This window comes from Thunnus albacares, chromosome 16 (assembly GCF_914725855.1).
Source record: "Thunnus albacares chromosome 16, fThuAlb1.1, whole genome shotgun sequence".
Lineage (NCBI taxonomy): Eukaryota > Metazoa > Chordata > Actinopteri > Scombriformes > Scombridae > Thunnus > Thunnus albacares.
Genome location: NC_058121.1, coordinates 20,484,026 through 20,501,864, shown reverse-complemented (window position 1 = coordinate 20,501,864; position 17,839 = coordinate 20,484,026). Strand labels below are relative to the sequence as shown.

The 17,839-nt window shown below is 40.7% G+C and overlaps 1 long non-coding RNA gene across 1 annotated transcript; it reads right to left on the bottom strand.

Moving 5' to 3' along the window:
• Nucleotides 1-230: 230 nt before the first annotated feature.
• On the bottom strand, nucleotides 231-8,446 carry LOC122999641. The gene is made up of 3 exons (XR_006407796.1): nucleotides 8,352-8,446; nucleotides 7,446-7,769; nucleotides 231-2,331 (listed from the first exon to the last, which is right to left on the bottom strand). It is a non-coding gene; the product is annotated as an uncharacterized LOC122999641 (long non-coding RNA).
• Nucleotides 8,447-17,839: the final 9,393 nt, after the last annotated feature.

Sequence of the window (17,839 nt, the reverse complement as noted above, 5' to 3'; positions counted from 1 at the left end):
AGGAGACATCTAGAATATTTTCCATTTGATGGAAAAATCACGGAGCCTTTGGGTTTGAAGAGACACTTGCTGTGAAGATAGCCTCAATGAAGGGTTGGAAGAACCTGTTACAGAATATATATGTTATACTGTAACAGTGTGGAGTAAGATGGGTTTTTTTTCCAATCTTGAAGTTACTTAAATTGGAATAATGGGGAAAAATGTATGTTTAGGGTAATTCTGGCCCAACACATGATTTGGCTGTTTTATTTTATTTTTATCATTAAGAATTGATCAGACATTTTGGCAGACAGACATGAAGGAAGAACACACATACATACACAATAGACAATAACACAAAATAACCTCCCCAAGATTGGGTATCTAACATAACAATACAATTAAACTGTTGAAAACAAAAGACAAAAACGCTGAATACGTTTTCATTACATTCATCTGATGTTGTCTGATGCTGCCCTCTGAGTTACTTCTATCAGATGAATATCCTCCCCCACTTCCTTGCTCTCCTTCCTCTGTAGTCAAACCCCTCTAAGACAGGGCTCTAAGAAAGCTGATCTCCTTTGATTCTCTTGGACTAGGAGGAGACAGACTGAGAGAGAGAGAGAGAGAGAGAGGGAGACAGACAGAGAGCGAGAGAGAGACAGAAAGGGAAACCGAGGATTCACTCAACAACAGCACTGGTCCTCTCATCCTGCCGCCGGAGCACACTTGTTTCCCTCAGAACTTCTGTATTCTTCCCAGGGCTAGAGAGATGCGGTGAACGCGGGGGGAAAACAGGAGGGAGAAAAGTGTAAAGAGAGGCAAGAACAGGCTCTGCATGCAGACAAAGATTTAGTCGAGAAAGAGAAGGGAGAACAGGGAGGAAGAGAGAGGGTAGAAAAGTCACGGATTAGACACAAAAAGAGATTTGAACAGCCTCTATTGAGTCTATGCCATACTGTCTAAGTAGTAGTTGAATGTGTTTCTTTTAATAGAATTAAATAGACCTTTGGGTTCTGAGTCATATGTGCTGTAGAAGTTTAATATATAGCAGGAAAGTGGTTCCAATTACCCAACTGTTATTAATTATAATTACAAGCCAGTGACCACTCCTACTATATATAATGTACTTAAGCACCTTTTGTTTTTGGCTGCACATGGAGAGAGAGAGAGTAAGTGGGGGGGGGGGCTAGTAGCAGAGTTTTGCTTCTTAGCCGCAGCTTCTAATTGATTTGGTTGCTTAATCCCTCTTGGATTGAGTTAGGAGAGAGTGCAGTGTGATTGAGGCGTTTGAATTCCCTCGGTGAGACGCAGCAGCGGCATGGAGGTCATTTAAACTGAATGTGGATCAGTCACCACTCATGTTTACTCTGAGGATTTGGTTCCGGCTGATGACCAGGACTCAGTCTGTTAGGACAGATCATCAGCAAGGCCATCGACTGTCTACTTGTGTGTGTGCACACGTTGCCCGTCTGACTGTGCCATGTCACTCATCGGGGAGTTTGCAACATGTGCTCGAGTACGAACTGGAGTGAGTAAGAGTGGGGTAGGGGAACATTTCAATGTGCCATTCCAAGCCGTCATTGCTAAAAACATCTATCAAATGTCCATTTTTACACCCATGTTCCTCCTTGCCACATGTTATTCCCCTAACCCCTCCTTTTCCACACGGCTTTAGAGGAATGGAGCAGCTAACTTTGCTGGCAGCGCAAGTGAATATCCATGCCAGAAGTGACTATGGGTCTCTTGACATTATGAGGTTAAGCACAAAAGAAACACATATTGAGGCTTAGCTCTGGACTAATATTGGAATGTGACCATGAAAGACATTTCTAATCTGCTCAGCCAAAATCACATTAACTCCCCTAATGTATTTTCTCCACACTAACAGAGCCGGGTCTGGGAACATTTTTAATGGGAAACTTTCCTCTTTACACTGCGGCTAGTGAAGGAGAGGGGAGAAAAGTACAAGGAAATGCTTCTTCTGTAACTAATCTAGGCTGATTTTGGAAGCGGGGTGAATTTTTTTTTTTTTTTTTTTACACTTGAGCATCCATAGATGGCTGGAAACAAAGCTCTGCAGATTTCCCCCCCTAATAAACACAGCGCAGATCTATCAGAGTCACTTTCCGCAGTGTGTCAGGGCAAAGAAAAACCACCAGTCCATTCCAAACATGAAACAGCTCTCCAGGCAGGAATATAAGAAATGGCACCCTCCTGAAATGTGAAGCCAAGCAGGACGGCACTAGAAGACAGATGATTGGCTGTCAGGATCTCTCTAAGACTCGCTGATCATCACACGGAGCACGCAGACTCTCTCTCGGGTCCCCTGGGGGATTGTGAGAGCTCGGTCTACAAAGCAAGGGAAGGAGAGAGGAGCGAGAGTGAAGAGGAGGTCATTAGGAGGCACTTTATTGAGGAGTGGGGTATGAAAATGAGGGCAGCACATATGAGCAACTATGAACTCACTCTCCAAGGTTATTCATAGAATTCGTAATTACAATGGGCGCACTTTCTACCCATATGCCACATTTCCATAAGTGTTGATTATTAGCTGTGACAAAGGTTTGATCAACATGCCCTTTTCTGTGACTAAAACATGTGTTTAGGCTGCCATGGCCACAGAATAGAGTACAGTGATGAGATATTTTCAGTACTGCAAACCCACACTTACTGATGAGGAAGTGAAAGCCAGCAACAGGCTACAAACGCTTTTACAAAACTGTCCTACCATTAAAAACAAGAGCATTATTCATTACAGCAAATATCCAAAAACGACATGAGTTATGTTCAAGTGACAAACACCTCCAGCTGCTGGACTTTTGATTCTTGTTTGCTGGGAGCAAAGGAGGAACCATGATGATAAAAGTCCCCTAACCTTAACAAAGTAGTATTTTTAACCCAAACCCGTCTTTCTCAAGCACTAACCAAATTGTTTTTTGTGCCTAAAGCAAACCAAACCTTAACATTTAAGTTGTTGGATCATAAAATGTTTTATTTTTGACAGTGATTTCGTCTTGCTGATAGATATCTTATATGTGTTGTTCTACACAGCATGGACCAACGACACAAATTATTGTTTAATTTCGAGGGCTTGTTGGCTTTTACTGTAGTGACACAAATAAAATCTGATTGACGTTTTTGTTGCAGTATCTTAAAGCAGCATTCAGCAGGATTTCTATGTGAAAACAACTGTCTTTATCAATCTGAATCACTTTTTGCACCCTAATTTTGAGCCTTAGATAATGTTCATGTTAACTTAGAAATTGGGGGCATAGTTGGGATTAGTGTCTGTAAATCCTACCAAAGGAGGCAAGATCATGAATGTTTTAAGAGAAGTGGACATCAAGATGGAGCCACTTTCTTTCTAATTAAGTTGCTCACAGAGCACATATGCAGAAAAGGGCTCATCGCTCATGCACAGTGAGGTCCTTGACTGAGCTGAGATGACCGACTCTCCACCAACATGAATGACACAAATTGAGAACACTGACAGGGTTTTTTTTTTAACCTTCTTGGATGCAATCTTGAGGTGAGAGCAGTGTCATCCTGAACAGGTCACCAGTCTATTACAGGGCTAATACACATTAACAGACAAACACATTCACACATACAGTAAGTCCATCCAAAGTCCTTACAATGTCCGAAGAAAGCAAACAAACATTTGGAAAAAAGCCCGGTTCAAGTTTGAATCCAGGATCTTATTGCTTTATTCTTTCTCACCATGCCACTGTTGATTAGTAAGCACTATGGATTACACACGGGAGCACTGTTTGACTAATCAATCGACTGATTGATTGCTTCTGATGAGCATGTCTTCAGTTGTGAAAAACAATCTTAACAACAACAAGGCAGGCTCTGTGGAAGTGGATCCACTCCCTATGCAGATATAAAGGGCTCATTCTAAGGTAATGAAATCTCAACAATTCTCATTTTAATGGGATTATACACTAATTAAAACATACTTATGAATATTATATTCCATTTCTGCCAAGTCTGTTCTGCTAGATGCCACCAAATGTTACACACTGGACTTTTAAATGAAAAGAACACATGCACTGGGCTACACTGGGGGAATGCATTCACCAAACATACTGATGTGGAAAATTGGGTTGGTAAGAGATTTGTAGTGTTGATTTAAATTCACACAAATCGCCAAAATCTAATTCTGGTCACTTCTCCACCATGGAAAGTGCTAAATTGAAATGCAGAATCTCACTAAAAACAGAAGAGGCGTGAGAAAGCTGGATTTTTTCGGATAATTTATTATAAAATCATCTTAGATGACTAACTGAAGTTTGGTGTTTGCAAGTTACTTACATCATGTTGCATGATGCCAGATATTCAATTTCAATCATTTTGTAAAGTTGTTGCTAAGCGCAGTTTTAATTAATATGCCAGTCTCCACTTTGGCAATGAAAACTTTCAGACAAAGTAATGCGGACAGAGTGCAGCCCTGGATTCTTGTTTTAACACTAGTGGTAAGGGTAGTGATAACAGAGGTAGATATTGTATCTCTGATAATAGCTGTTGGAGTAGCAACAGTGGGCCTCCAGATAGTCTGCATGAGCTATTCCAAAATAGAACAAAAGCAGATAAGACTCTAATCTCTGTAATGGCAGAAATTTCTGTCCCCATGGAAACGGATGAGGGTCAGTAAGCCATGATTGTCCTGGTGTGATCCCAAACAACAAAATGGCTGAGAGGCAGGAATTATGGCTCTCCTCAGAGAACTCACATGTTCCCCCCCCCCACCCCCAGCAGTAGAGGAATTTGAAACTATCTCCCAATTTCACCAGGAGTGTTTGTCTGTCTTTCAGTGCAGCTAATCCATGCCGTCACATCTATATTACACATACTCATTTTTCATTGTAGGAGACAAGACAAATCAAAGTACACACAATGGGATAGACTGCGCCAAAAATCATTGTCCCATACTTGACGGACGGGTGTTTTTGCCTTTTCTCCATGTACACAGAGGCATGCTTCAGCTAATTGCAAATAACCTTGAGTGATAAATTGGACCGCAAATGTATATTGCCAGAAAAAAGTAATGAAACTGCTCGGGATGCCAACAGCTGTTATGCAATTTAAACATTGTGGAAATTAAAAAGCGCAGATATAAAAGCTTTTAGAATCATGCAGAGGTAATGTGGAAATGCATCGAGTCAGAGGGGAATGTTGTATCCATAAAGAATTCAAAGATCCAATTATGTCTTTCAGACTACCTCCACACCTCAATCACTCAGAGAAGAGAAAGAAAGAAAGAGCAACTGGGAAAGATGGAAAGAAACAGAAAGATGAAGTTACAAGGAGAGTGTGTGAAAGAGAAATGAAGAGAGATAAAGAATGAAAGAACATTTTTTTGGTGAGTGCATATTATTCTTTGACCTGGAATTAATCAACAAGCGATGCCATTAATCGTGATGGACTGTAGTGCATTGTACTGTTTCCATTGTTAGCTCAGGCCCACCACCACCTTAATTACTGCCTGTTTAATTCAGCAGTGCCCACTTCATCAGTCGCGAGCTTTATTATTCACAAGAACATTTGATTTAACACAGCGTTCAATTTTAATAGGGTAAACATTGAAAGTCACAATTACAAACATGCTGCCATTGTGAGTCCTCTTTCGTTAAATTTGTTTTAGCTTGCAGGGGTAAATTTCATTTTGCCACTCAAAGGACACTGTAGCTACATACACAAATTAAGCCCAGAATACACTCTCTATAAATTACCTTGACACTGTTTATGCATGCTCAAATGGATTTCGACAAATATGGTGTACATTGTGCTCGCAGAGTGAGAGGTGAAGACCACAGCGGGCCAGGAGCAGACAATGTGCTGTCCATTACACACACTAATGTTTCAAATGGTATCTAATCTGCACTGTGAATGCAGACGACAGTGGATGTAGTTATGGACAACAAAACTGTTTTGGTATCATTATTCAAGCAGCATGACATTAGAAACAAGCACTGAACTAAAGAATTGCAAAGTGAGAGAAGCTGGTGGTCCTGGAGTACTTTTCCTCTACTTTAATTTACCCTATGAAAATTGGCAACACTTGATTTTATGTGATAAATTGCATTGGCTCTATTTAAAGGAAAAATAGAGACAATTTTCAAATGGTACACTTCCAATCTATTATTTCCAATTAATTGCTAGAATAACCTGGAAAGTCCTCTAGTCAGTACACAGCAGGTCATGTAAACATGCAAAAAAATTTCCACAGGTAAGCATACAATTCAACAATTATGAGGATGAATAAATATTTCTTTGGATTTAAATAGAGCAGTTCTTTTAGGGATTTTCCTATTTTTCCTAATTGGCACCAAATGACACAGTCCTTTCCTGGAAAGTCCTTGAACATGTGATATAAAACTGAGCATTAGTGAACATTTTCTTTCAATGATATCATGAATAGCTCTCAGAATAGAAATACTGGAGCCCATAGATCTGAAGCTATATGCTATATGTATGCATTTACTGATGCCATATGTTTGTGTAATGGCCATCGTCAGTTTAGAATGGCGGATGGCTCTAAATACAACAATAGCCATAAACCTTAGCATCTGTGTAGTTGATGTGACGAAGACTGCCTGAATCAGAGCAATAGCAAACATGGAACACTTTTTGTAGAAGTTGGGGACAAACCACTGCACCATAGTTGCCGAATTCGTCCAAAATTGACCCACAATCTGAAAAAGGGAACTGACTCAGGCAGTCAAATGTATTTTCAAGTTCTCAAAGCGTAATCTTTAGCTTCTACCTGATACTTAAAAATAGACTTGGTTTAGCTTGGTGATCAGATGCTTCTTATCAAAGTCCTTGCAAGTCATAATAGACTTTTTTCTTTTATGTTTTATGTACACAGGCTTGTACCTTTGACTTTTTTAAATTAAAGAACCAGATATTTGCTAACACAGTTGCTCATCTTTTGTACCGATGACTCAACTGCCCATCCAGGCCTTAGATGTGCTCAAACTGCCAGTCATCTAACATCATCTATGAACATGACATTTCCTTCCAGAGCCCTGATATTGATAAATGCACATCTTCAATTATTGGATTAATTATTGTATCCTTAACACATTTCTGGGAGTATTTGAATGTTTTGCTCACTTGTGCCATTGTGCATCCCCAAATGGATGAAACCACAGGTTCATGCTGGGTAAAATATCTGACTAAAAATGACTGCAGATGGATGCAACATGGCACCCAGTGAAAGAAAAGAACAGTTGAGCCACAAAGGAGACATGAGTAATCAAAGTGGAGAACTGTCACTTTAGCTCCTGCCGCCTTTTGCATTGATTGGATAGAGACATAATTAAAAGCGACAGCTGCGCAATCAATAACAATCCTCTCACTCACCCATGGGCAGCACTGCAGACCACCCTCTCAGCACCATCTCGCTCTGTCTTTCACTCTCACACACACACGCCTATGCAAACACACATACACACCTCTTGGTAGTGGACTGAGGAGTAGTGATTCGGAGTGTGACCAAACGTGTCACGCAGCAGCAGCTGACGTTATGTAAGAGAGTCATCCCCGCCTGGCTTGCACTCTTTCTCTCTCTCTCTCCCTCTTCCTCACTCTCTCTCACTCATTGGCTCTCACCTCGGAAGGGTGGGAGTGTGGACTCAGCGAAAACAGCCAGAAAACACCCATGAACAGCTCATGTTGGATCTAAAAGCCTCCCACGTGCTCTCATCTCCACATGCTTACATATGTCATTGAGGCTCATATCATCACTTTGGCCCGTTGGTTGAATCATTGCGTGAAAACTGCAGGGGAGGAGGATGAGGGAAGAGGAGGAGGATGCCAATTAGAGTGTACAACAGACGTGTCATACATATTTCATAATGATGAAATTGTAAGACTGCCAAGTTGTAGTTCTTATTCTTTTGCCAGGATAATTCCTGTTTTTAGATTGTTTTGACATTTAAAACAAGGAAGGATTTTTGGCAAAGTGCTTTAAAATCCATCTGAGACTGGAAAGGTTTTGCTCAAAAATGCGAACCATAATGCAATATTAACATTAAATAATCAGTAATATTGGATGAATGGGAGTGTGAAAGGCATTTTCAGTGTCAGAATAGCTCTTGCTCACAATCTAAAAACAAGTTGTATATGTTTAAGTGAATGCCTACATTCACACTGCAGCATCAGTGGGTGGATAATGTACAAAGAACAAAAAGATGCTTTCCAATGGGGACTCATTAGATGACTATACTCCTAAAAATGAACACAGAGATTTAAAACTATTTTTTAAAAAGAGGTTAAAAAAAGTTCAACATCTTTGGGAAAAGCACTTATTCACTTCTGAGTTTGATGAGACTACACCACTGTGATGTGACACCACTCACATTTGTTCATTCAGTACTAAGCTGCAGCCAGGAGATGGTTAGCTTAGCGTAACACAGGACTAGAAGCAAGGAGAAACAGCTAGCCTGGCTCTGGAAGTCACTGCACCTGGGCAAGAAATAGTCCAGCACATAAAGCCAAGTTAAACCACAACTTGTTGTTTTTACACTTTGTTTTTTGTACAGATTACCAGAAGTGATATAACATGTTAATTAGAGGTTAGCTTGGTCCAAAATTAGTCTTTGCGCTAAGCTAAGCTAAGCTAAGCTAAGCTAACCGACTACTGGTGGGAGCTTCATATTTGAGACAAATAAGCAACATGTGTAGTATCAACTCATCTAAATCCTGACAAGAAAGTGAAAGTATGTATTTACCAAAATGTTGAACTATTCTGCTCACTGAAAAGTCCAGGGTTTGAGGGTTTTCAGATATGAGTGAGGACTATTTAGAGTGTCACTGAATTTAAAAATACCTGTGTAGATTTATCCAAATCCATTACCAGAGTCTGTGATCCTTTAGCCCGGGCTGGCCACCCTGTTAACATACTAGACAGTCAGAATTGGGATCAGTACTCAGATGGTGTGCCCTGTGCTTACGTACACAGGCTTATTGCATTACTACCATCTCGGCATGCAAAGTGGGACAGAATATTTAGTTAGGGATCATCTGCCTACAACTCCACTATATATTGAATATCCAACACTAGGGAGAGGGGTGGATGGGGAAGGCGTAGGGATTGTAACAGTTGGAATAACTTTACAACATCTCAATGAAATAATACATTTACATGGGATAACCTGAACTTCTGTAGATTTCCCTTGGTGCCCCTTGCCGTGTGTTGTTCCTGTCAGGAAATAAGATCAGATTTTTTCCTGCAAATATGTATTTGCTGTTTTCCCTTTTTTTGTAGTTGTGGTAGTTTTTTGTACACATCAAGTTAGAGAGAGATGTTATATATGACCTATAATTACAAGAGCAAGTGACATCAGTGTGTGTGTTTGTGGAGTTTACTGTACATCTGGGGTACCCTCTGGGGTAGACAGCGGCTCTATAAGCTCCTTTAGCAGGAGATAACGCTGTGAGTAGATTAGTTGGGGGTTTGAGGCCGGTTACACCCTCTGTCCTGTCTGTGTGCCCGACGGTCACTAACACTGTGGATCAAAACCACTAAATCCCTGCTAGATCCAGGCTACACTGTCAAAGAGTGACACTCAGACCTCCATCCCCCAGAAAACACACACATGATGAAATATACAGGAATACGTATACATACTGTACACACACAAATTAATTCATGCACCCAACAACAACAACAACAAATTCTGTGACAGACAAAAAGATTCCTTTCAAACAGTATGATTTAAGGATACCACATATTTGACAAACTCCTCAGCACTTAAAAATAATTAGTTTTGTGAACATGCAGGGATTGTGAGTTTTGCATCAGTGCTTAATGTTTCAACAGCTTTAAAGTTAATAGAATTAAAATTAAAGAGAAGAGACATTAAGACAGGATTTATTTTGCAAATGCTTCTCATTTACTGGACAAGGCTTTACTGTGTGCTAATTGTAGTGCATGTCTTGTAGTAGGTACAATTACTCTATCTCTGATCTGAAGCCTTTACTTTCTGTCCTGGCATCAGTGTGAAAGATGTGCCTTTTGAAAGTACAAGTTGTTTAAACAGTGCTATAACTGTCCTCAGTGAAACCAGTGGTGAAGTTATTGCTCATTCTGAAATGATAACAGTGGGTAACTGGGTGTTTCCAGGATTATTGTACAGTAAAGATGTTGGTAGGCTATGGGTTGAAATTAGTGCAAGCAAAGAATTGCAGAAATTTGTTATGGCTTAACGACCATAACTAGGCAGGTCTTTCAAAGGTCAATATGCCATATATTAAGTATTTGGATGATGGTGTCTTTTTTATCCTTTCCAAAACCAAAAATGGAAGATCAAAAGTGTGGAGAATGCATTACTATCTGCAGAGGTACCCTAACAGAGTGTTACTTAGAGGTCAAGGAGAATTTGGTACTACATTATTTTGCGGGCTTCAGTTACGTTAAAAAGCTCCATTCATGATAGCACATTCACTGTGTTGTATTCCCTCTCTGTGTGGAAGCTGGTGTTGTATCACAGTTTAGGGTAGTGTTAGCGGTCCTGCTCTTTATTGGATTTGGTGAAGTTTACCCTCCAGCAACCACAGCCAAACTCATTATCTGAAATACAGTTACATTCTCCAGATAGACTGGTTAGTCCTTATCCTAGCGTTAGAAGTAAAAAATACTATTTGGAAATACAAACATTAAGCATAAATCCAAACCTGGGGTGCCAAAGAGTCAACTTGTGATTTCAGCAAATTCAAGTGCCTCATTTATCTTAAAATCTTGCCCGTCAGTTCCTCCCCATTCCTCCTGATCTTCTTCTTTCTCAACCTTGGCCTCCTACACACCAACCTTCAGTCACAGCATGTTCTAGCAGCATTGCTGATAATGAAGACATAAATAAAGCCATTACTATTGTCATTGTTAGTGAATGTTTTATCTGATATTTTTCATTGTGTTCGTCAAGATTATTTATCAATATTATATGTTTTTTTTCAATATTCCTTTTTTTTTTTTTGCTGTATATTGTATTATTTGTTTGTTTGTATGTTACTTTGTTGTGTGTTCAACAAGCTGCTTCTAACAAATTGCCCATACAACACAAAAAGTTTTTTGTGTTGTATTGTATTGTATTGTTTGTAACTGTTGTGCTGAAGGTCTCTGTCAGAGATTGCACTTCTAACAGCCTTAGTAACAAACTGAGATCCGGTGTTGATTAGCTGACGGCATCAACAACATACCACATTCCTGTCTCGACAAAAGGAAGCGTCAGTGACGTTTTTCTCAACTCATATACTGCAGACTCATCGTTTTAATACTTACACCATACTTCATCAGCCACCTTCTCGCTTAAAATCTGCCTCTAACACAGTTTACTTAGTTACTTACTACTCATTAAAAGTCACTTTTAGTCACTGATTCTAAACTATATTTTCTGTTACATTTTTAACTTTATGAATGAGATACAAAAACTGCATCCATTTCATATAATCCTAAACCACAAACAGTGGCTAAACAAAGGAATGTACTTTATCTGTAAGAGAGAGGAGGAAGCTCGATTGCTTAGAAGAGAAGCAGAGATCTTTCCAAAGCAATTTAGTGATGCGAGACCTAATGAAAGACCGATAGAGCCCAACACTCCCTTGCAACTTGTGTCAAGCACAGCGTCCTTTCCAGTAAATTGGAGCACGGTTTGAGAGCAAGGGGAGAGTCGGTGGGCCGGGCTGGTAGCCTGTCGTGATTGGGTAATGGGCCTAATGTCCCATGCAGTGCTTATCCTGCCTCCCAGATGGATGATGATGAGGTGATGGGGGGAAGAGCCGAGTCTGTATCCCCCGGGGGAAAAGAGAGGGGAAGAAAACACTCTGATACTGACTTCGTCCTGAAGTGAGGACAGAGGGAAAGAATAAGATTGAGGGCAGAGACGGAGACAGATGGAAATCTTGTCGGTGTGCAAATGGAGAGGTGCTGACCATTAATTTTTCCATAATTAAATCAAAACTTCATTTCTTATTTGTCCAAGTCCTAGATTAGGGAAAAAAACTGAGTTTATATTAGGCATGTAATTTAAATCTGACAAAAAAACATCATTGTATTTGACATTCTATTTGTCTTTGTTTTCTGGCTTTGAGGTATTGATTGAACTGTCTCAGACCACAGAAATACTTGAAATGTCCCCATTAACAGTCAAAATTATTCTCCAATCAGGCCAACCATAAATAGACTCCTACTAAGCCCCAGCTGAAAGTAGATTTGTGTGATTGCCTGTGTACACAGCCAAAACATTCAACAAGTACTTGCAGGCTGAGAATCAACATCACTGGAGAATTGTTTTGAAATTTGCTCCAGGGAGCTGCAGTAGGTGCCAAAAACTTGCTCTCTCTCAGGCCTAAGTCCATCCTCCGCTGTCGATTTGTTCCCTCAACCCGAAGCGTCAGAACATTCACACAAATCTACGTGAATGAAAAAGGTGATAGGAGGAAAAAGGAGCAGGGGAAAGAAAAAAAAACAAAGATGTGTTGGTGTGCTACTGTAAAAAAAAAAAGGGCTTGAATAATTGTCTCGGACAAGTGTGTTAGCACTTGGAGAATTCTGCACGCGGGGGAGCGAGAGAAAGAAGGCACAGTTGAAAGAAAAGGAGGGAGAGCAAGCACAGGGAGAGACAGACACTTGGGTGAAAGTCAGAGGGAAGATGAAAGGGGTTTTTTCAGCTATCCTTCCATCGACCCCGGGGCTGGATTGATAGCTGTCACCTGCTGAGATAGGTCTCCTCCTCAAGGGCCTCAGTTAAAGGTATGACTACAGACGAGCCTGAGCGTACATGAATATAATCAAAGCAAAGTGGATGAGTCGACCAGTGAGATCAATAGTGTCTAACCTACAGACTTTTTTTTTATGTCATCATCCACTTCATTTCATAGAATTATAAACATATGTGATTATGCATGAATACAGCCAGGCAAGTGTTCCTAACATGGCACTGAAGACAAAGCTCCACTTTACCGGAGACACTGATGGAAAGCCCAGGTGCTCGGATGCTCGTAATGCTAGTATCTGCGGGCTTGAGTGGAAAGACTGCACTTATATGTGTAGGAGTGTGTGTGTGTGTGTGTGTGTGTGTGTGCAGAAAAAGAACATTAAGCCACAGAATTAACGGTGCATCAATACACCTGGAGGCTGTAAACTGCTACTTTCACAGCTGGGCAGAGGACAGCAGAGAGTCCTTATGTGTCTAATAAAAACAGAGAACACACACACATACCTCCGAAACACATACACACACACAGTCTACTGGTGTCGGCTCAACCATCAGAAGTGTTTTGCCAGGGAAAAAAAAAAACATTCACATGGTGAGAGTTAATTAGGTTGCTTTATTCACTGAATTGTCTCAGCTTCTTTGCAGTTAATTGCTGATTTTGTTAGATAACTGCATCCACAGCCTTTGATGGAATGAAAGTTCTGAAAGTACCATCTTTCAGCCCACTCTGCCACGGAAATGCTGGGATTAATTGTGAAAAACATACAAGTGTTAAAAATCTATTTTTAAGGGACGTTGCATGTTGTTGTAGGCGTTTTCTTAAGGCTGTTGCTTCGCTTCTTTTTCGTGCGATGGGAGTCTGCGGAAGGGCCTCGAGTCAAACTGAAATTTTGACTTTTCAATACAAAAAGGTCAGTCCAGGAAATGCGGCTACACACTTCAGAGTTGATATAATTCTGTAACTTAGCCAAAGATTTCAACTCACTTCTTATCATGTAACTTTCAAGCCTTTTTCACATAAGAGTAAACCCCCCCCCCCCCCCCCCCCCTTTAAACCCTTTAAAAATATAGTTTTGGCTCATATCTTGGCCCAAGGAAAATCGATCTAAGCCCATAAATTGTGTTGCAGTTTTTCTCAAAAAAAAAAAAACCAACATCTTCTTTATTCCTAGATCTATTGTACTTGACTACAGAGGCTGCATGAATCTTAACTTTCAATCTTTTATTAAAGCTGCACTAATCAATATTTTTATATTATTCATGGATCAAATAACTAAGAGCAATGTGAACAGGGTCAATCAAAATGACAAACACATAGAGAATTATCACTCGACTCAGCCCAGAAAAAGCTCTTATTAACCCACTGTATGCTACCTGCCCAGCACCAAAACACAGACAGCCAAAGTTAGCATTTAGCTAGTGAACATGTTGGAGCCAGATATTTTCCTAAGGAGTTGGGGGGTGGGCAAAACAAAGCCAAATGCAGATTGATAATTGGACTTACATTCATCAGATGACAAGAAACATGACTCAAAATGAATGCTAATGTTGCTCCATGACCTCCCCCCCGACACACACACACACACAACAAACGATTAATGGGGCTTTAAATTTGTTTGGCTAAACATGTTTCGACTGAAAAAGAGCAGTCAAAATATTAACTTCGTAACCTCAGGCGTAAACAGAGACAGATTGACACAGTAACCAGTTAGCTGTACCGACCTTGTTAGGCGGTGTAGATCAAATATATGTCTGTGTGTTTCAGTTTTTGTGTGCCAGTCAAATAGACAGAGGATGAGTCGAGTTCCCCGCTGTGCTGGAATTTCCCTCGATGACACGCTGACGAGAAGCTGTCTCGTTTTAGACCAGACAGGAAAAGTGAAGCGAGAGCAGCACATGCTGATATCCTCATGTACTCTTATACTGAGTTCTGTTTTATTCAATTTTGATCTATTTTCTCTTTTCTTTTATCCCCTCCCTCGTGCTCTCCCCCATCTCCCCCCCACACTCCCCTCGGCTCCTCGTCTTTCCTCTCTGTGATGATGATGGTTCATGTCTTTTTCCTGATGTACAAACACTCCTCATGGTTCCCCCCCAAACAATACAGCACTAATGGAAATATTCAATATTGCATGTTGAAGCCCTCTGGGTGCTGTTGATGGGCTGTTGTTGCAGATTGGTATATATGAGAAGTGGTCAGCTGGAGCAGAAGAGGGAGCTTGCTAAGGTGTAAATAAATGAAAACTGAGTTGGAGAAAAGGAGCAAAAATCCGTGAGTGTTTCAACTGAACATATAAAGCCAAATAAAAAATTAATAAGTGAAGCCAGCACGTTAGAAAGAATAGATGAGACAAGGTAGTATCCTGCATAACCAACAAGAGGATAAAACAGTTACAGAGCAATTTCATAGTTACGATAAAACTAAATAACAAATACTGTAGCAAATGCAAGTGATGAGAGCCATTGGCATGTTTCAAATCCATACAAAACACATTACGAGACAGGAATCAGAAGTTGCCCCATCCATGTCAAGTCAAACTGATTTAAAATTCTAAAAAAAAAATCACCTAAAAGTGTGATGATCGCAATTTTTCCCCCCCTCATACATATTTTGCAGCCTTTGCACAAACAGTCAGATTCATCAAGTCATATTTAATTCATCACTGTGTAAGTTTCTCAGCGGAAAACTGGTCCTTCGCATGGAAAGCCTTTAGCTCTGCGAATGTGGCCTTGGTTTTGCAGTCCACCTCCAGCAGGTGAAAGCGGCAGCCAGAGGGAATCCTGTTTACTCTCGCTTTATCTCTCTAAAGCTCGCTGCATACGGATGCGACTGGATTATGCAAAGTATCTTTTCACACCCCTTTGAGCGAAGAAAGACGGGAATAGAGATCTTTGGCATGAAAGGACTTTATCTTTGTTTGTGGATCCGGTAAGAAAGCTACTGTCCCTGTGCTGTGTTGTTTTGTAGCCTAACGTTTGAAGTTACACAACCATCTTCATTCCCTGAGAATGTGGATACCACAAGTGCTGCAGTGCAAACCTTGTCCCACGTGTCACATCCTGGATGGAAAAAGTAAATAGGATTCGGGGACCTTTGAACTATTTTGCGCTAACACAATGGCTACTGCCTCGGCCCGTCGTCAGGCTTTAACAGCAGACCTTGGACATGCAGCAAATCTTTTATTTTCCCCTCACACAGTTACTGCTCTTTCGCCAATTCATCCGTCTCTCCTCCCTTTCATCCACCTCTTCCGGCATATCTCACATCTTTCCATTTATCCCCACCCCGCCCTGCTCCCCCCCCGCCCCCCGCCCCCCCGCCAACAACCTCTGGCCTCATTATAGGAAAGCTTTAGCGTGCACAATGGTGCATGCTCACAAACTGTAGTAAGGGTAAGCATCAAACAGCATTGTAATAGAAAGAGACAAAAGAGGTGGGGAAATGAGAGTGAGTGAATAAGAGAGAAAGAGAGAGAGAGAGGTCTGAGGCGCTGGGGCTGCCTCTGTGCAAGAAGCCCCAGGGACAGACCTATTTCCTCCCATTAAAGACAATTTACTGTGATCCAATATTTGAAACATATTGCAGGAAAAACACATCTACTGTAATACAGCTCAGCTTTTCGGTAAAATGTATTTTGCAGTATTTTAGACCCAAACACAACAAGTTAAAGGTAATATTACTGGGTAGCCACTACTTGAAGGGGTTATGGGAGGTTGGTTACACATACAGAATGTATTTGGCTTCGAGAGGTAAAATTGCCTGTCCACAAACTGACTGTGAACAATGTGCCCGAGGTACAAAGGTTACTTTCTCCATTTTACAAATCTTCCAGTAGAAACAAGCCGAGGAAATTAAAAAGTCAGTCAATCATGCCAAACATATTTTTTCATTGTTATTGAAATTAACTACAAAAAGACCATGCTAAATTAGCCCAAAAAAAAAGAACAATAGTTCAGCCAAACATTTTTTAATCACATTAACTGTATCTTTCAGAATACAAGGAAGGAAGAGAGGATTGGGGAAAAGAGATATAATGAGAACAACTGTAACAATATAATAACACATGTTAGTTTTGCAGGTTTTAGTTAGTAAGTTATTACAATTCATCCTGGGGGAACATATATACATATATATCTGTACAAAATGTAATTGCTGTACATGCAACAGTTGTTGAGACATTCACTCAGAACCAAAAAATGTTAAACTCATGGTAGCACCTGTGGAAAAATCTCCAAAGTCAGAAAGATTCATCACCTGGTTACCATGAATGTCTGCACAAAACTTCATGGCAATAAATCCAGAAGATATATTTCAGTCTAGACCAAAGTGGTGGACCGACTCACTGACATCACTGCTGCTAGCATGGCTAAAAATGTGCTGTATAATAATAAAATATAACCAGATCATGCTTTAAAAAAATCTGTCACTACACAGACTACTCTCCTACGGGGAATGTAAGCATGAATTATCTGAGAGATGCTGAACTAGGAGAACTGAAATGACCAGTTATCTTGCATCAGCTCATTGTTCCTGCAGAGGCTCAGACTAAGCAGGCAGAAAGACATACATATGGAAAAGGTTTTTCTTTTTAAAGTTGCACACTAAAGCTCTAAGTATTCATTAGGTTGCATTTCAGTCATCCTAAAAAAGGCCCAAGCTTTTCATTTTTTTCCCCCTAGTTTCTTTGATCAGCATCTCATGACAGTTTTTTGGTGTGCTTTTCCTCTCCTTTATAAACAGATAGACTTTACATAACCAGTGGTCCATCACACTGTCTTCCCAGCCATCAAAACAGCCACAGAGGCACAAAAGGCAAGCATCCAGATGAGCAGCCGGCCTGCCAGTCATCCACACAGACATCCAGCCAGACAGGCGGGCAAGCAGGCAGGCTTCCATTATGTTCTGGGCTGTGAGTGCTGATTGCTAGCCGCTGCTGCCTGTGTCAGGATTAGCCATTGTGGCCGGAGCAGAGTGGATGGGCTCAGAGCCTGAGATGATGCTGAAAACCCCCTCTGTAAGCAGCGAGGGGCTGGAGTGTATTCACTGAGGACTGAATAAACATTTATGGTAGATATGCACCATCGTCCATGCTGGCACGTCACCACACATGCAAGCACTTGAAATCTCACAC